Below are 21163 nucleotides of genomic sequence, written 5' to 3' on the forward strand. Positions count from 1 at the left end.
TTTCTCTAGGGGACACAGGTTCGAGCCCTGGTCCGGGAAGATCCCACATGCCGCGAAACAACCAAGCCTGTGGGCCACAACTACTGAGCCTGTGCTCTAGAGCCCACAAGCCACAACTACTGAGCCCATGTGCCACAACTACTGAAGCCCACACACCAACAGCCCGTGCTCCACAACAAGAGAAGCCACCGCAATGAGAAGCCCTCGCACCACCGTGAAGAGTAGCCCCTGCTCGAGGCAACTAGAGAAAGCCCACGCGCAGCAATGAAGACCCAACAAAAGATCAAATGGATGTGAAGTGGTGTATCAATGTGGGTTTGGTTTGCATTTCCTTAATGGCTAATCATGTTGAGCATCTTTTCATTTGTGTATCTTCTTTGGAGAAATGTCTATTCAAATACTTTGCCCATTTTTTAAGTGGGCTATTTGTCTTTTTATTGTTGGGTTATAAGTGTTCTCTATTTGTTCTGAATACTGAACCCTTAACAGATATACGATTTGCAGATATTTCCTCCATTTCTTGGGTTGTCTGTTCCCTTTTTGATGGCATCCTTTGAAGCACAAAAGTTTTAAGTTTTGATGAATTCCAGTTTATTTTTTCTTTTGTTGCTTGGGGTTTTGGTGGTATATCTAAGAAGTCATTGCCTAATCCAGAGTCACAAAGATCCACTCCTATGTTTTCTTCTAAGAGTTTTATAGTTTTAGTGTGTATATTTAGGTCTTTGATCCTTTTTTTTCCTTCTTTGATCCATTTTGAGTTAATTTTTTTACACTGTGTGATATAGGGATCCAGCCTCTTTTGCACATGGATATCCAGTTGTCCCTACACCATTGTTCTTTCCCCCATTGAATTATCTTGGCACTCTTTTGGAAAACCAATTAACCATAAATGTCAGAGTTTATTTCTGGATTCTCGATTCTGTTTCATGGATCTATGTGTCTAGCCTTATGCCAGTACCACACTGTTTTAATTACCATTGCTTTAGGATTAGTTTGTCAATTTCTGCCAAAAAAAAAAAAAAAAGGCAGATGGGGTTTGGGGAATATTGTCGTCTTAACAGTACTAAGTCTTCCAGTTCATGAACACGGGATATCATTTCATTTATTTAGTACTTTTTTTTAGGACTTTTAAAATTACTTTCAACAACATTTTATGATTTTTATTGTGCAAGTTTATGCTTCTTTTATTAAATTTATTCCTAAGTATTTTACTCTTTTTGATGCTCTTGTAAATAGATTTCTTAATTTTTTTTTTGAAAAATAGTTTTATTTTAAAAGATGCTGAGAGTTTGACCCAGAGGAAGACTGAGAATAGGTGTATTGATTTGTTTTTTTAATTCATTTTTGTTGGAGTGTGGTTTGTTTGCAATGTTGTGTTAGTTTCTGCCATACTGCAAGGTGAATCAGTTATACAAATACATATATCCTCTCTTTTTAGATTTCCTTCCCATTTACGTCACCACAGAGCATTGAGCATTGAGTAGAGTTCCCTGTGTTATGCAGTAGGTTCTCATTAGTTATCTATTTTATACATAGTGTATATATGTCAATCCCAATCTCCCAATTCATCTCACCCCCCTCCCCCGTTGGTATCCATACGTTTGCTCTCTACAGCTGTGTCTCTGTTTCTGCTTTGCAAGTAAGTTAATCTGTACCATTTTTCTAGATTCCACATATAAGCGATATTATATGATATCTGTTTTAGGTGTATGGATTTAAACAAAAGATAGTGATTCCTTTAAAAAAATAAATAAATAAAGACACAAGAAAATATTATGTGAGCATGCTGAGTGAAGAAAACAGACTACAAAGCCATATATAAAGCATGCTCTTGATACGTTTTTTCAAGTTCTTAAAAAGAATTGGAAGGAAACACATCAAGATATTAACAGATGTTTCTGACCAGTAGGATTATCAGTGACATATTTTTTGTTACTTTTCTGTATTTTCCAAATCTTGTAAAATGAGTAGTTTTCTTATATTTAAGAAAGACTTCTTCTTGAAGAATATTTTCATATATTATAAATATAAACATTAATATTTCTTTTTAATAAGACACATTCCTTAAAAAAAAAAACTCTACTCCTTAGGAGGAGACAGGAAGGAAGCAAAATAAGCATTCTCTCAACATGCCTATTGCCCATGGGTAGAACAGAAGACAGTACTTAAAAATTTGGAAAATGGGGCTTCCCTGGTGGCACAGTGGTTGAGAACCTGCCTGCTAATGCAGGGGACACGGGTTCGAGCCCTGGTCTGGGAGGATCCCACATGCTGTGGAGCAACTAGGCCCGTGAGCCACAACTACTGAACCTGCGCGTCTGGAGCCTGTGCTCCGCAACAAGAGAGGTCACGACAGTGAGAGGTCCGCGCACCACGATGAAGAGTGGCCCCCGCTTGCCACAACTAGAGAAAGCCCTCGCACAGAAACGAAGACCCAACACAGCAAAAATTAATTAATTAATTAATAAACACCTACCCCCAACATCTACTTAAAAAAAAAAAATTTGGAAAATGGTGACAAGAAGAGTTACTCAAATGTCCCTTATCCTTTAGGAACTCTTCTACATGGTTGGTGGGAATGTAAATTGGTGCAGCCACTACAGAAAACAACAGTACGGAGGCTCCTCAAAAACTAAAAAGAGTTGCCATATGATCCAGCAATCCCACTCCTGGGCATATATCCAGACAAAACTATAATTCAAAAAGATACATGCACCCCTATGTTCATAGCACTATTCACAGTAGTCAAGACATGGAAACAACCTAAATGCCCATCAACAGATGAATGGATAAAGAAGATGTAGTACATATACACAACAAAATACATTAAAAAGAATGAAATAATGCCATTTGCAGCAACATGGACCTAGAGATTATCATGCTGAGTGAAGTAAGTCAGAGAAAGACAAATACATATGATATCACTATATGTGGAATCTAAAATATGACTCAAATGAACTTATCTATGGAACAGAAACAGACACACAGACATAGAGAACAGACTTGTGGTTGCCAAGGGGGAGCGAGGTAGGGGAGGGTTGGATTGGGAGTTTGGGATTAGCAGATGCAAACTATTATATATAGGATGCATAAACAACAAGGTCCTACTGTAGAGCACAGGAAACTATATACAACATCCTGTGTAAACCATAACGGAAAAGAATATGAAAAAGAATGTATATATGTGCATAGCTGAATCACTTTGCTGTACAGCAGAAATTAACACAACATTTTAAATCCACTATACTTCAATAAAATAAATTTTTAGAAACGTCCCTTATCCTTTAGGCAAGTCTTACTATTACTATGCAAGAAATGTACTCTCAACAGTAAAGGGCATAAGAAACTTATGAGAAGAATTTTTTTTTTCTCACAAAACACAAAATTTATATATGGTAATTTATCTAGTCACTACTTGTAAATTACCCCATATTTCTTCCAATTATTTACCTACTAATTTTAAAAAACAGTACCTACCTTTACACATTATTCTCTAGATCACCTTTCTGGTTTCCACAAACATCTCTTGGGAATCAATGCAATTTTAAAAAGAAAAAAAAAGTGCTAATTTTTGTTTGCTTTCATGCTATTCTGCAAAAGTTTTATTTTTTTAATGCAGCTGAATTTCTGGGTACAGCTCGGCTTGCCATTCTACTTTTTAAAACTGTTTCCTTAAGCAACTCTGTAACCCATCTGACCCCATACACCTATCTATGTGAAATAAGACATTTAATTTTTCTTTAATAGTCACACAGCACAAAGTGAAAGTTTCCAAGGCCTTAAGTTTATCTTATCAAAACTAAATGTTTCCAGGACTTTGCTGGCAGTCCAGTGGTTAAGACTCCAAGCTTCCAGTGCAGGGGGTGTGGGTTCGATCCCTAGTCGGGGAACTAGGATCCCACATGCTGTATGGCGTGGCCAAAAAATTTTTAAATAAAACAAAATAAAAAATAAATGTTTACACCATCATATATATTTCTTCTAAAAATGCTGCTACTCTCTCCTCCACTGCCTCTTTTTTTGGTTTTTTTAAAATTTATTTATTTTATTTTCAGCTGCATTGTGTCTTTGTTTCTCTGCACAGGTTTTCTCTCGTTGTGGGGAGCAGGGACTACTCTTCATTGTGGGCGCAGGCTTCTCATTGTGGTGGCTTCTCTTGTTGTAGAGCACGGGCTCTAGGCACATGGGCTTCAGTAGTTGTGGCACGCAGGCTCAGAAGTTGTGGCTCGTGGGCTCTAGAGCACAGGCTCAGTAGTTGTGGCGCCTGGGCTTAGTTGCTCCACAGCATGTGGGATCTTCCTGGACCAGGGCTCAAACCCATGTCCCCTGCATGGGCAGGAGGATTCTTAACTATTGTGCCACCAGGGAAGCCCCTCCACTGCCTCTTAACAACAAATGATTTTGGCATATCCTTTGGAGGGAATCAAAACTCAATAAGGGTGAAAATAAGCTTTTTATTGAGCACTTCCATGCCCTTCCTCCAGATGCCCACTGTGTCCACCTCAGCAGGGGTCAGAGTACCTGGTTACCATTTACTTACTAAGTGTCATTGTGCAGGCTACTTAATCTCTCATGTCCTCAGGTTCTTCCTCAGAAAAATGGAGATGACCACGGTACACCTTGATTCCTGAAGCTGCGGTGGGGCCGTGTTAAATGAGACAGCACATGTAAGGTACTGGCACACAGTCAGTGCCCAGTACTTACGAGCTAGCAGTTCTACTCAAAAAAGAAAACCAGCGTTCTACCCGTCACCCTTGGAAATGACTATTTTCCACATCTCACCCAACTGAATTTAAACCTGTTTTTCACCTCAAGATTCTGCACTGTGATTTTGACGTACTATTGTTTCTCTTCCTCTGACCTTCTCCACTCCAGCTTCCACCCCATTTATTTCAGAAAAGTGAACCTCAATAGTCTCTTTTCAAAACAAAAGAGATGCAGCTTCTTTTGTTGTGTCATTGCTTCAAACCTGGTGGAAGTCTGTATATTCCTTCCTACACCTAGAAACAGTCCACTACAACCATGCCCAGTTTATTCCTCTACTTCCAGGTGCAAAACTGTAGTACAGCTTCCTTGTTTTTCAGAACAACACTTGTTGTTGCTGACTGTGACTGCCCCTGAGAGTTGCAACCAAGTCAATTAAACAAAAATGTTCAGGGCATCGCCCATGTGCCAGGTAGTGTGCTAGTTGTTGGAGATTCATGGACATCCTATCCAAAACAAATGGGGGACATATATGCTACACCATGGTCTCCTCTCTCTTGCTACATATCTGGGCAATGATACTGTCTGAGACGATTCAAGCATCATCTCTTGGTATAAGACAGTGTGTAAGATTCCCTACCCCTACCACCTTACTATCCCACCCCACCCGCATCAACCAGATACATCTTCTCTGATGGTAGAATAGAAATGTTACAGAATGTGGAATTGGAAGACCTTAATGACATCACCAGATACTTCAAATAACCTCTTGAGTGTATATTTGAATATACAATAGTCAAAAATATATATATTTATGTATGTATATATATACCTTAGTTTTATATGTATCTTTAAAAAGATGCTGAAATCCTTGGTCCCTTGGCTCTGTAAATATAAATTCATTACCATAGCAAATTCCAATAATCAATATAAGGGAAAATATGTAATTACTAAACATTTTCATAAGTGGGAAGCTAAAAAATAGTGCAAGGGAAACAGCCTAGAATGAAATATCATTCTGCTCTTGGTGTGCAATTTCAAAACAGGATTGCTGAAGAGCAGCGTTGAATCATCTCAGAAATAATGGCAATTCTGTTTTGACCTTGATTCACTGCCATGATCAAAGTAATATGTTTAACTTGGGAAGATTCTGAAAAATCTAAAGGTCACACTTAAAATTCTTGGAGTTCAAAAATCTAAGAAGTAGGGCTTCCCTGGTGGCGCAGTGGTTGAGAGTCCGCCTGCCGATGCAGGGGACATGGGTTCGTGCCCCGGTCCGGGAAGATCCCACATGCTGCAGAGCGGCTGGGCCCATGAATCATGGCCGCTGAGCCTGCGCGTCCGGAGCCTGTGCTCCGCAATGAGAGAGGCCACACAGTGAGAGGCCCATGTACCACAAAACAAACAAACAAACAAATCTAAGAAATAATACTTTAGTTTTAATATTCAAAGTGGCCACCAAATAAAGACAAAGGAAATGTCAACAGAATCATCATATGCCAACTAAAATTACCTCACTTGCATATCTTGATATTCACCTGATACTCAGTCTTTCACCATGCCATTCATGTTCTAAATCTTTGATATATACTTTTCAACTTAACTTATACACTTATTTAAACTCATTCTCTTCCTTTAACAAATAGTTATTAAGCACCTGCTCTACGCCAGCTTCTGACTAAGCATGGCATACAATGAAAAGACAGGTATATCTCCTGATCTCAGGTAACTCTCAAGTCTAGTGGGGATACTCACTGTGATGGTTAATTTTACATGTCAACTTCACTGGGACACAGGGTGCCTGGATTAAACATTATTTCTGGTTGTGTCTGTGGTTTTGTTTCTGGATGAGATTAGCATTTGAATTAGTAGACTGAGGAAAGCAGACTGCCATCCCCAAAGTAAGTGGATATCACCCAATCCATTGAAAGCCTGAATAAATCAAAAAAGTCAAGAAGGGGGAATTCGAAGTCTGCCTGTTTGAGCTGGGACTTCAATCATCTACCTTCAACTGGTACTTATACCAACAGCCCTCCAGTTCCCACCAACACCATCAGCTTTCTTGGGTTGCCAGCTTGCAGGTGGCCAACTGTGGGACTCATCAGCCTCCATCATCACATGAGCTAATTCCTTATAATAAATCATATATATCTCCTATCGGTTCTATTTCTCTGGAGAACCCTGACTCACGTCAAACAGACATAGAAACACAAAGTAACCACTGCATTACACCTTGTGGCCTGTGCTGTGAAGAAAAACTCAGGATGCCCCAAGAGTAGAAAACAGAGAAAATATAATTCCTCATTTATTTGTCCATATTTTCTTACAACATTCTCTAAATGTCATGCTCTATGATAGTATATTATCCACTAAGATAAACGCAAAAGTACTAGGCTAAAGACTAGCATAGGCATACCTTGTTTCATTGTGCTTTGCTTCATTGTGCTTCTCAGATTTTGCACTTTTTACAAATTGAAGATTTGTGGCAACTCTGCATCTAGCAAGTCTATTGGCACCATTTTTCCAACAGTATTTGCTCACTTCATGTCTCTGTCACATTTTGGTAATTTTCACAATATTTCAAACTTTTTATTATTGTATTTTATATAATTATAGTATATATTTTATTATATATGTTATATTTGTTAGGGTGATCTATGATCAGTGATCTTTGTTGCTACTACTATGACTTGCTGAAGGCTCAGATGATGTTTAGCATTTTTTAGCAAAAAGTATTTTTTAATTAAGTTATGTACATTGTTTTTTCAGACTGTTATTGCACACTTAATAGACTACAGTATAGTGTAAACTTTTATATGCACTGGGAAAACAAAAATTCCGTGACTCAATTTATTGTAATATTCACTTAACTGCAGCGGTCTAGAACCAAACCTGCAATATCTCTGAGGCATGGCCTATATATTTTGATTTTGAAGTTATAGTTTATTTTGTATTCTGTTTTATTTATTTTTTGATGGGAGAAGGGTGAGAGAAAGTAGGTCATAGGGAATAAGAGGTAAAATAAAATAAATAAATGAAGACTAAAAGCAGGAAGTTTTCACTGCAAGAATAAAGTTTTACTAAATGCATGTGGTCCTAAAAAAGTCTTCTAAAACCAAATTGTTGACAAATAATTTTAAATTCAAAAAAGTGTTTCTTGAAACCTCACTTGCTGAAGGACTCTCTACTAAATCCTGCCATAAAACAAAGTTCATGAATAAAAATAATTATTTCCTTTAACACAACCTTATTTCCATTTCTATTATTTCCAAATTTTAATATTCAGTTAAGTTTGCTGTGTAGCCAACAACGGGGAAGGACTGCTCTAAGTAAAAAGCGTTACATAATGCCATTCTAAATTCAAAGTACTGCATATCACCTCCCAACACCTACCATGCTCCCTCCCCACCAAAAAATCATGCCTTAGCAAAGAAAATATTTAAAGAAAATCTGGAATATTCATTTTGAACCTTTAGAAATGAAAAATAAATAAATAAAGTTGATAAAATGGCTGTATTCTGAACACCAAAGAACAATTCTTCATCATGCACCACAAAACCACAAAAGAGAAGGAACTTGGGGTGAGGCTGTGATGTTTGTTTGTTGCTGGGCTCCCCACTGGTAGTACCCCAATGATGCTGCCATTCAGTAAGATGCCTGCTGCTAGTCTCTGGTCCTCTGCTCAAAAATCAAAGTGTCAGTAAAGCTTTGCAAGTTCACCAAGTGCTGATTCAACTGACATATGGGTGGTAAGACCCAGGAACTAGAGGGAATTCACTCACCCAATGTCAACTGTACACATAATAGTCGGAATTTCAATTTCAAGGCGGAAAGAACACTATATACTACTGTATACACATCACTGTTTATACTTATGGGGAGTTCTTCCAGTTTTGTTATACTTCATTCATGTTGGTTCTCATCTGATTTCTCCTAGCAGATGTGGCCTATGAAAGTGATACCAGAAAGAGGTGCATGAGTGTGTATACATGTGGGTGGACTCAATATAGATTCTATAATGGCAAGAACCATTGCACTGGAATGGCCCAAATATAGAGTTTGTCTAATGGCTGATGAAACAAACGTGAAAATTCTTCTTATATGCAGAATATTTATTATGCTGGAATTGAATAGAATAAGCATTTAACGTAGATTCTGGGAGGGACAGCATTCAGTGAAATGATCACTCCAAGTCTCAAGTTTATATTAGACAAATAGAAAATTCCCTTTCTACAAGGGCCGCAAACTAAATGGATGCTATGTTATGTAATGAGGCTTTTCATAGGAGTCTTCCCTGGCTACCCACTAAAAAAAAATTACCTGAAGGATCTTTTCCTGAAACTTTATTCCAACCTAGAATCTAGATATGAGCAAAGACCTTACCAGAATAAAATTCTATTATGCGAGCCTCGGAGATCATTTCTATTCTGGTGATTCCTTATGCAAGATAAGGAAAATTAGTAGGATAAAAAGATTTTAAAACTCAGAATGCAAAAGAAAAATTATTTCATAAAAAGAGCACAGAAAATATTAAAAGCTTAGCTTTATGACTTGATGAATGAAATAATTACCCAAAGGTAATCAAGTTAATTACTTCAGTCTGTTTCTGTATTTGACTTCATTTTACCACTGTATCTAAGTTTTTATAGCTAATCCATAGTAACTGAGTACTAAGAAATATAAATGCTGAGGTTCTCAAACTCTTTGCATTTTAACTGATCATTACAACCAAGGCTGCATCCACATATCTATACTACATAGGGTTAAAGGAAAAATATTGAGTATAACAAAGAGAAAAACTAAACATTTCTTAAATGTTTACCAAGATGTAACCATTTGAAATAAGCATGGAATAATTACTCCTTTTCAAAAGTGAACTACCCAGAAGAATCCTGCAGTCTGCCATCTTTAACTTGCTATGGAGATTATAAATAAGGGCAATGCAGACCAAAGGTGGCTTTTTAACTTTCCCTACTACCATTTAAAGGCAAAACCCGAAATCTGAAGCAATAGAAAAATAAATGTAACTGGCAGTGTCTTTCAAGCTTGCCGATGTAACCGAATAATTTAAAATAAGATGCCTACACTAACTTCCTAAAGAACAAAATATAAAACGAAATATTAAATGACTGTAAACAAGATGAAGTTTAGGCCTTAGGAAAGTGCTGATACCAATATACTATACAGAAATTCAAAATGCATCAGTAGAGGAAAATGATAAATTGCAAAATTGGAGTTAAAAGAGAAAAAGAAAAGTAAGCATTTTTCAATCTTAGCTTGACACGTTACTGTCTGCTTTTTTAGAAGACCCCAACAGCAACCAGGACTTCAAAGGGCTAATTCACTATGTGAGAAGTGAACAAGAAATAAACTCCTCCATGCCAAAAGAGACAGCAAAGAAAACTGCGAGTCTTGAATCTAGTGCTAGACAGATGAGGGAAAATAATCTCTCCAAGGAATTCATATCCACAAACTAGTCCTGAGATTAAAAAAACAAACAAACAAACCCTCAAGCAGAAATCTCATTTAAATGTACCTGAGCCAATAGTGTCCAAGCTAGTAGTAGAATCAAAATATATTTCCCCTCTGGAGGAACTCACCTTCAACCTAGGCCTGAAAAAATTACCACCAATAAAGTTCTAGGGAAAGTGAGCAGCTCATAGTCAAAAATAACAAAACCTTAAAATGATAAAGGCAACATGAGCAATTAAGAGCAGCCACCTTCTCACTGTGTCCTCACTTGGCCTTTCCTCTGTGCATAGGTAAAAGGAAGAAAGATATCTCTGGTGTCTCTTCCTCTTCTTATATGGACACCAGTCTTATTAGATTAGGGCCTCACCCATGTGACCTCATTTAACCTTAATTACATTCTTATAAGCTTCATCTCCAAATACAATCACATTGGGGCATAGGGCTTCAACATATGAATCTGGAGGAACACAATTCAGTCTATGGCAGAAGGCAAAGATACTGATTAAACTAGATTAAGATGAGTATGCCTAGTAAAACTGTCTGGGTATCCACTAAAAGAATAGCTATGGAGCTTATAGCCAGTGCCCTAACCCTCAAAATAAAAAGGATAGTAAAAGGGGATGGGAGAGAATCAACCTATTCAAAACAAGGCAACAAAGGAGAGTAGAAAGAGATAAAGCAGAACAGAAAATACCTCATAATGTGATAATAAACCCAAATATGTCAGTCTTCATTCTAAACATAAAAAGACTAAACTCTCCAGTTAAAAGCAAAGATCCAGCTATATGCTATTTACAAAAGACACATCTAAAAACATAAGAACATAAATCCAACTTGAAAGTCAAAGAGTAGAGAAAGATATATCAAGCCAATCAAAATCTATAGGGAACCCTAAATTGTTTTATTAATATCAATGAAAAAGTTAAGTCAAACAGCATGATTAGAGACTTAGGTCATTACATATGAAAAAAGGTTTAATTTACCATAAGAATATTTAAAAATCTAATTGTAAAGGTACTTAATAACAAATCTCAAAATATTCAAAGCAGAAGGTGAATTATGGAGATGAGATTGATAAAGCCATTGTTACAATTTCTCAGTAACTGAATAATCAAGCAGACAAAATCATTCATAAGGAATAAGAAGATTTAAACAGCACAATTAAAATTTTCATCTTTTGGATACACATTGAACACTGCACCCAGAAACTGGAGAACATACATGATTTTCAAGCTACACATGGGACATTTATTAAAAAGAGAACATTTGCCCTAGCCCATGAAGATAACCTCAAAGAGCATCAGAAGACTGGTATGATAGAGACCACATACTGTGACCATATTACAAGTGGGTTGGAAATCAGCAACAGCAACAACAAACTATGTTTAGCAATTAGAAAACACCATTCTCAAGATGGATCTTGGATCTATGAATCAAAGAAACCATAGCAAATTATTTAGAACTGTATGATAACAAAAGCACTACATAAAAATTCTGATAAGCAGCTAATGTGATGATTCAAGGACAACTCCTTGTCCTCTGATGAGGCAAGTTCACAATTAATGAGCTAAGCATCCAACTTAAGAAATTAGAATAATGACAGAATAAACCTAAAAACATGGGAGAAAGAAAATAAAATAACAAAAAATGAAGGATTTAGGGGAAAAAAAACAGGTAATAGTGATGATCGGCAAAGGCAAAAGTTGGTTCTTTGAAAAGATCTTTTCTTTGAAAAGATATATCTCAAGATTGAAGAAGGAGAGGGACTTCCCTAGTGGTCCAGTGGTTAAGACTCCACGCTTCCACTTCAGGGGGCAAGGGTTTGATCTCCGGTCAGGGAACTAAGATCCCACGTGCCCAGTGGCGTGGCCAAAAAATTAAAAAAATTTAAAAAAAGATTGAAGGAGAGACAGAGAGTGAAAGAGCAACACACAGAGACAGACAGACAGAAATCAGCAGCATCAGGAGTAAAAAAGAAATGGGACATATCACAGATGTGGCAGTGATTAAACAGATAAAAGGATATCACGGAAAACTTTATGCTTATACTTTATGCTTTTGAAAACCTAGTTACAGTGACAAATTCCCCTTAAGAGTGAAATGAGTGAATTATAGAATTCATACAATAAAACACTAAACAGAAACAAAAACAAATTACAGATATGAAATTGATGAATTTCAAAAACATAACAGTGAACAAATGAAGCAAACATAAAAGTATATAATACATATATGATAATTCCCTTTATGTAAAGTCCAAAAATAACCAAAACTAAAGAATATGTTGCTTTAGAGATAAAGCAAGGGTTGCCTTTAGGTGGGGAATGGGTAAACTGAGGAATTCTAGGTATATCATACTTTTTAACCTTGGTAGTAGGTGCAAAGGTATTCTATTTTTTTAACTTACAAATACGTTTTATGCACCTTTATATGTACAAGGTACTTCACAACAAATATTCTTTTAAAAATATGTAGTAAAATCAGTTTCAAAAGCATTTTCTAGGGCTTCCCTGGTGGCGCAGTGGTTGAGAGTCTGCCTGCCGATGCAGGGGACACGGGTTCGTGCCCCGGTCCGGGAAGATCCCACATGCCGTGGAGCGGCTGGGCCCGTGAGCCATGGCCGCTGAGCCTCCGCGTCCGGAGCCTGTGCTCCGCAACGGGAGAGGCCACAACAGTGAGAGGCCCGTGTACCGAAAAAAAAAAAAAAAAAAAAAAAAAGCATTTTCTAAACCTCTCCATGTAAACAATGAACATCCAGACAATCTCATGAAAAAATGTACCTGTTCAATCCTTATATGCCTGTTAAATTCCATGCCAAAATACAAAGATATGATTCCTGTTGTTTGAGATATTAAAGAGGGACATTATACTCATCTAAACAAAAAATTCATTCTGAAGTGCTAGAACAGGAAAACACCACGTACTAGGGCACAGAGAAGCTCAGCCTGACTTAGAGAAAGGAGGAAAGGACATGGTCTCCACACAGTGGAGAAGACACTGTCTGAAAAAAGAATAGCTGGCCCAGAAAATATGTTTGTGTTTGTGTTTGTGTGTGTGTGCACGCTTACTTTATGTTTCTTTTTTTTTTTTGCGGTACACAGGCCTCTCACTGTTGTGGCCTCTCCCGTTGCGGAGCACAGGCTCCGGACGCGCAGGCTCAGTGGCCATGGCTCACGGGCCCAGCTGCTCCGCGGCATGTGGGATCCTCCTGGACCGGGGCACGAACCCATGTCCCCTGCATCGGCAGGCGGACTCTCAACCACTGTGCCACCAGGGAAGCCCTCTGTTTCCTTTTTACAGCCAGCATCAAATTCTAAAGATGAAAAATGTACATGAAAATACAAATGCCATTCTCCAGTCATTAGGGTCATGTCTGACAGCTAAAGACAATGTCAGTCATAAAAATGAAGGAGAAAATTTGTCTCTACATTAAACTATCAATCCATAAGTTTTCACACATGTCCTTTTCCTGGTGTTTGCCCATTTTATACCCCTAGATTTGTTCCCGGGAGTGACTATGTTTGTGTGGTAGCCAGAGGGATACTTATCTGATTTTAAAACGTAATTTCTGGCTATGATGAAGTTTTGTATTATCGACAGAGAATGAGAAAGATAGAGATAAATATATAAAATATAGATATAGAGATACAGAGATAAACACACAGAGGACATTAAGAGTCTAGATGTTGGCAGCAAAGGGCAGAAAATAGAATCTTTAAATCTTAGAGATGACTATACATAAGGAAACAGTATTTATTTACTCTACCATACAGCAATTATGTATGTATCAGTAAATGTGGCCAGGAGCTCAGATGGTAATACAGTAAGGAGACCGAAAGTGAAAAAGAGAGAACTCTCAGAGCACACTATGAACTGCTATTCCTGTTTAGGTGGTAACAGCATTTACAGCTATAACTGGGCACTAATGGATGTTCTGGTGTTGAGGCCGGAGCTTATAGATAAGTCTTTGTAAATATCTAGGGTTATTTCATTTGGATAAAGCCCTAGTCACTCAGGTCAGGGCTCAAATGCTATCTGACTTGAGTCTTTCATATTACACTGACCAAAAAAACCTGCAGACGGTAACCAACGAAAGCTATGATTAAATCTACAGATTTATATTGGGACTAATAAAATGCCTTGAGGTCAATAAAAAACATCACTGCCTTTTATCCCTACCCCAAATTTCTACTTCCACGGTTTTACTCAAAGGAAATAACCACAGATATGTACAAAAGCTGACCTTTAAGATATTTACTGCTATATAGTAGCAATTTAAAAAAAAGAAAACCTGTCTGATATTATGGCATCTCCCCAATGAAATATGATACATCCACAGAACAAAATACTATTTAGTATTCAAAATATGTTACAGAAGATCACTCTATGATATGGAATGTGGTTCACCTTTGTATGAAAATTTAAAAGAAAAACATATAGTAAGTAAAGTATCATTTTTAGAAAATGAAATATTATAGTATTTTTCTATATGTATATAAAAATATATATCAAAATGTTAATAGGCATAACTCTCCTTTCCTTTTTTTTTTTTTTTGCAGTACGCGGGCCTCTCACTGTTGTGGCCTCTCCCGTTGCAGAGCACAGGCTCCGGACATGCAGGCTCAGCGGCCATGGCTCACGGGCCCAGCCGCTCCGTGGCATGTGGGATCCTCCTGGACCGGGGCATGAACCCTTGTCCCCTGCATCGGCAGGTGGCCTCTCAACCACTGCGCCACCAGGGAAGCCCTCCTTTTCCTTTTTTTTTTTTTTTTTTTGTTTTGTTTTTTAGCTTGTCTGGATTTTCTAAATTTTCCATGCGTATGAATAAAGAATAAAGATTTGAAACCTCACAATAGCAACTGTACATGAAATATAGGCACAAAAATGAGAAGTGACCAACATCACTGCACCTTTAAGTAGGAACAAATTCAACCAAGGCCTAATAAGGAAGATGGAGGAATCTTAAATTCAAAACTCATAACGTATCATTAAAGAACTCAATAATTCAAAATAAGAGGAACACATTTGAAAAGTACTGCTGGGAACAAGCTCAAAGGCTTAAAGAACAGACTTTCTGCTAGTGCTGAACAGTGTGAAACTTTAGAAGTGCAAGGTTAATCAAAAATGGAGCAGGGGGCTTCCCTGGTGGCGCAGTCGTTGAGAGTCCACCTGCCGATGCAGGGGACACGGGTTCGTGCCCCGGTCCGGGAAGATCCCACATGCCGCGGAGCGGCTGGGCCCGTGAGCCATGGCCGCTGAGCCTGCGCGTCCGGAGCCTGTGCTCCGCAACGGGAGAGGCCACAACAGTGAGAGGCCCGCGTACAGCAAAAAAAAAAAAAAAAAAAAATGGAGCAGGAAGACACTATACACTTCATATATAGCATGGAGGAAACGGAAAAAATAAGCTACAATGATAAAAAGTGTATTTTATATAAGTACACACTTAGGCAAACATTTTTCCCTCTGGAAGGCAATAGATGCTATGCCTGGAATTAGCCCCTTTCCATTCCAACTCCCTTTGAATCTGTATCTTCCCAGGATCAACTTGGATCAGCAGCAGACACCCTCAACCAAAAACTGTAACCAACACCTGGCACAAACGTTCACTGATTCTTAGGTAACTTTGAGCTGAAACCCTTATTTTGATTGAAACTTCAAGCACCTTCAAATGCCTGCAAATGTTCTTTCTCTAAAATTACCTATGCATTTGTTTTTGTTTAAAAAAAAGACAGGAAGAGATGAAGGCACCTTCCTTTGGAAGGTAAGAGCTGCAATAAAGAATCATGTCCCTTCTGTACTCCCTTCCCAAGGCAAATCCTTAGAAATTTTCACATAAAAAAATGTGCCTAAAATATTTTTAAACGCTTTAGTGATATAGATTGGGCTTCATCAATTGATAGAAAAGAAGTTAACCAAGAAACTTTGGTCAAAACCCCCAAAGGTACATAAAGCTTATGACTACAATGACGCATAAGGGTTTCAACTTAAAATTATTTAAGAATCAATTAACATATTTGCTAGGTGATTGGTACAGTGTCTGGCTGGGGATGTTTTTTTAATCAAAGTTGGGCCTGGGAGGATTATCACTCAAAGGAAATACTATTAATAATAGTGTTATTATTAATTTCAAGAGATGACCACTAGATTACCCTACTAACTGCAAATATACACTCTTTTGCCTATGACCTGAAAGCTGTGTTAAAATCCAACATTCTCAACTCTTCATTACATTTTTAATGAATATGAATGAGTTTTCCAGTATATTAAGCTAGTTTCATGCTTGAGTTTTCTGAATCTTCTGACATACAGAAATGTGAACAAATTACTTTTTCCAATCCTGTCCATATTTACTGGCACAGAGGCTAAAAGGCACTTCATCCTATGTGTCAAACTCAAAGAGTGAAACAGCTTGCTGTCAGCTTCAAAAACCATTTTTTACAAGCATGGCACACTGCCTCAAGCCAACTAAACACTAAAGCATGCCCACACTGCAAATTATTTGGAATGTTCTCCATGTTTTGTGGTTGCAAAAGTACTTATTTGTGCATCATCCAGTTCAAATCAGGGCCACATCTGACCTTAAACAGAAAATTCCCAGGAAACTGAAACTATAATTGACCAAGATCCCATCAGTTCTGAAAGTCTGTGATCTCATGTTCATAGTCAAACATTTCAAATGTTATTTTTTTAAGCTGAAGACACACAACATAAACTCTGTGAAACATGGTACTGTCTGTTTCAAGTAAACACTAAGAACTCACCCTAAATATACACACCATAGTAGCAAAAAAAAGGAAAAGGAAAAGGAAAAAATTGCCATATGCAATAAAGTAAAGGGCATTTGTAGCAAATATAAACACATTCCTGGTAAATGTCTAGCAAATGAAAAAAAAGTCTAAAAAATCATTTCATTTCTAACTTTCATACATATGCTAAAATGAAGCAGCTTCAGCTGTGGAACATGATAAATATTCCAAAGCTTTGCCTATAGACTGGAGCACTGTATCATAGGTATTATTTTCCCAAGTATAAATGAGTATCTCTCTCAAATCAAATACTCAAGACATCATTTCACAAATTGGAGTACCAAAACTTACCCAAGGTTTGCCTCCCATGCCTTTGATGTCTACTCTCTAAGACCCAGACCTATGGGGAATGCCCTGAAGTAATTATTGAAGTGTTAAAAGAAGAAAACACTATATTAACAAGCTAAATTTTACCAGGGATTCTTCTACTGGAGTTAAATTGCAGAAGCTTAAATGCCTGATTCAATCATCCATTGGTGTGATACTTCAGTTCATTTAAAAAATATGCGGTTAGGATCATTGGCATACGGCTCCCTGGTCCAAGCCTTGTGTGAGAACAAGAACATGCTGGAAAATACAGTATTTTTTTTTAACTTAACTGATAGTGATGAAATTGCTGAAGAAATGACAAGTCGTAGCAAGAAATGTTTTTAGCTTTTGATCTTTCAGACATGCTCTTCTTAGTGAAGGAGTATTATTGAGTCCCTGAACAGTTTTCCCTTCTATAGATATATAGAGATACATAAATATAGGTATACCCATATCTATAAATAGATATGGATTTTGCGATATATATATATGTGATATGTGATATACATATGAATATATATCTTTAGTTTCAAAAAGGATTATTCACAAAGCTATCATCTCAATCAAATAAGTCACATACCAAATCTCAAGGTACTCATATTAACCCACACAGTTCTAGGAAATAAGTCACATCCACCTTAGAACCCCAAATTCCTACTGAATGCGGTACTTTCTGGCCTAGAGTCCAGCAAACTTAAGATAAAATAGTAACTGCAGTTAGGGCTTTAAGTATGCGACTTTTTCTAAGCAAATTTTTTTCCAAAAATGCTCAGTTTGCTACAAATTTTCAGAAAATGCTTGAGATGGAGAGTGCTTTTTTTAAAGTTTCAATTCTGGTATATTTGACAACAGAGTGACAAAACCATGCTCAGAGATGAAAACCTATATCCCAAACAAAATGTTATTATATTAATGTTTATTCTGGAATGATTTTCTTTCAAAACTTCCCCACTGCACATAAGTTGTCTCTTACAGTATTCCCCGTCTGTTTTGGTAATATATCTTTCTACACACAAATTATATGTAAAGCATATACTTGAGAATTTAAATACTTCATGACACTCTTTTCTTTAAACAAGCTCCCACATTCTATTTTTATTTTTCAAAATAATCTGGACGGTATAATCAATTACATCACTACAATTCTGGCTATGCAACACTTCACAAAATATAGGGACTTGCCATCAGCACCTCTGATTTGTCCCTGTCATCAGATGTATACGATGTGAGTGACGAAGACAGAAACAAGAACAGACATTTGTGGTAGAGACCTGGGGGTGTGAGAAAATGGGCTTCCTTCACCCACAGGATATATGAAAAAAGAAAACTTAGCCACTTGGGCAATAAATGTACTTATATATTAGGTTTCATCAAATAATTACACCTACTACACACCTCATCCAGGAGTAAAACGGTCTGAAGCAATGTCGGATTACGCAAGAAACATCAGGTTTTATTTATGATTCTAGAAATATTACTCCTAAAATTAATGGGAGCCTTCTTAATCTAAGCTATAATGAAAACCAATAAACAAAGAGAAAAATCTTTAAAAAACATGACTGAAACCTCATCTCACCTCACTGAAAGAAGAAAAAAAAAAACCCTACATCCTACTGCAGTGATCTTTGCCTTTCATTAAGTGTTAAGACCAACACTAAATATTTCATGGTGACTAAACGATCGCTTGGAATACTTAGGTCAGCCCCGGGGGGTAAATTTCACAAAAAAGCATTGTTGGGTTTTGTTGTAGTGGTGGTTGGTTTGTTTGTTTTAGCACCCGAATCCTCCAAGATATTTTTTTTCTTAAAAAAAAAAAAATGTTTCCCAAAAGGGGAGGAGGAGGGCGGACGAAAATCAGTGCAACGCTGAAAACCGACCAAGGCTGAAAGAGCCACAGCTCGGAAAGCTCACCCGCAAGTAAAAGGCAACCTCTCAGAACTGGTGGAGCTCGAAGGAGCCCTCGGACTTGGGCAAACGAGGTGAATTTCACCCCTGAAGAGTGAGGAGCCCACAGTGTAAAAGTTCAGGAGGATTCCATCCCTTGCCTCTCACTCCCAGCGCTTAGCATCTCGACGGGAGAGCCCGGCAGAGAGAAACCCGGCACCGGGGTCCGGCCAGCAGCGGAGCGGTTTCTTCGAAGGCCTCACCGCTCGGGCGGGCAGGGGACGGGGCAGGGGGCGTCGGGAGGCGAGGCGAGGCGGGACCCGGGGACACCGAGTCCCGGCCGGGCCCCACCGTGTGGCGCTGGCTGCCGAAATCCCTCTAGTCCAGCTGCAAAAACCTTCCCGAAAACCCGGAGCTTCTCCGGCACAACTTCGGTCTCACCAGCCTCGTCCCCCGCCGCACACTCCGCCCAACCGCACACCCTTCCCACCGCGACGAATCAAAGCGCTCCCCGCGGGCGGCTACCTGTCCCTGGGGCCAGGGACCCCAAGTCTCACCTCATACAAAGGGCTGCGCGCGGGCGCCTGCGGGAGAGCCCGGGGAGCATGGCCCCAGCCAGTCCCTCCCGGAACTTTCCTGACATAGCACTTCTCTCCTCTGCTGCAGAAAACGACGCTTCGAGGCAGAGGAGGATGAAGAGGAGGAAGAGGAGGCGGGGATGGCGGTGGCGATCCAGGCGGCGGCGGCGGCGACGGCAGCTGGAGCAGAAAGTGAGAAGCATCGCGGCCGAGCGCCGCCGCCTCGCGATCTGCCGAGGGGTTCCCGCCCCCAGGGTAACCGAGCTCCCTCTTAAAGGCGCCGCGTTTTAGGACGGGCGGCGAGGGTGTAGGAAGCAAGAAAATAGTGAGGGAGCCTGCAGACACGGAGAGATTCCAGGGGTCAGAACCCGGTCTGCCCCAGCCCTCCGCCTGGGCCAAAACAGGGCAAGTGCTGGGACCCGGCACCGGCGGGCCTCCCTCGCCGTTGGTTTGCGCCCACGACGGTGTTGGAACTTCGCCCCTTCTCCTAATCGCCCCATCCCCCTTAGGGGCTTGTCTTCCCGCCTCCACAGAGGCACCGCCCACACCTACGCCCCCGAAGCCCGTGCGCGCTGCTGGAGACTGCCCAGTGGAATTGCGTTTCCTCCCATGTTTCCTGCTTTTTCTTCCTGTCTCCAACAGTGTTGAGAGTCCCCCACCACCACGAGGAGTGCAGGAGACCGAAAAAACTAAAGACCAGCTGGGGTCCCTAGACTGACCCCTGAGGGTGTCACTGGTGTGTCAGGGGAGACTTACCAAATGCCCTGATTTACCATGTGCTCTGTTCTCTTCCAATGGCCAATGGCCAGGTGGCCTCCAACTGGATGTCTTGAACTATTGCATCAGCAAAGACTGGCTGTAAAGATCACCAAACTGAATTCAGGAAGCCCCTTAAGAAAAGATATCAAACTTAAGATCTAAATGATACTGGGAAATACTGCTTTCAAGTGACAAGTCATACTGTTTTTCCAGCTATCATCAACATTTGTGATCACTGCACAGCGGGATATGCCCAGTGTGGCGATGCCCAGAGACGCAGCATCAGCAGCTATCAACACCCTAGGAAGTGACCACAGTAACAGTGGGTGTGGGTGTGGGCTTGTTTTTCTACCTCTTGACTCCAGCTCTTGCTTCTTCTTAGTACTGTAGGACCTCAGCACAGTCTTTGTGTCATTTGTACCCTGCCCAGCGTCCTCTGGCTGAGGTGGAGGTGGACAGGCAATTGAAGATTAAAATCCAGCCTGGGCTCCAAAGAATGGGGGTGCTGGGCGGGTGGGGACTCTGAGGGAGAGGTATTTTGTAATAGACACAAAGGCAGTCGCATCACTTGCCTAAGACTGGACCTCATTTTTTTCCTCTCCTGCCACTTGCTGTTGTGAAACAAGCACATGTTAACTTGTGGAGGAAGAC

At 39.4% G+C, this 21163-nt stretch overlaps 1 protein-coding gene across 2 annotated transcripts in view; it reads right to left on the minus strand.

The window, feature by feature from the left end:
* GPR63 (G protein-coupled receptor 63) overlaps window positions 1–20167 on the minus strand; it is a 53160-nt gene extending 32993 nt beyond the window's left edge. For both annotated transcript variants that reach the window (XR_012324752.1, XM_004326370.4), the window contains exon 1: window positions 19733–20167. The gene's annotated coding sequence lies outside the window, so the exon portion shown is untranslated. The remainder of the gene's footprint in view (window positions 1–19732) is intronic.
* Window positions 20168–21163: the final 996 nt, after the last annotated feature.

The sequence above is a fragment of the Tursiops truncatus genome, chromosome 12 (assembly GCF_011762595.2).
Source record: "Tursiops truncatus isolate mTurTru1 chromosome 12, mTurTru1.mat.Y, whole genome shotgun sequence".
Lineage (NCBI taxonomy): Eukaryota > Metazoa > Chordata > Mammalia > Artiodactyla > Delphinidae > Tursiops > Tursiops truncatus.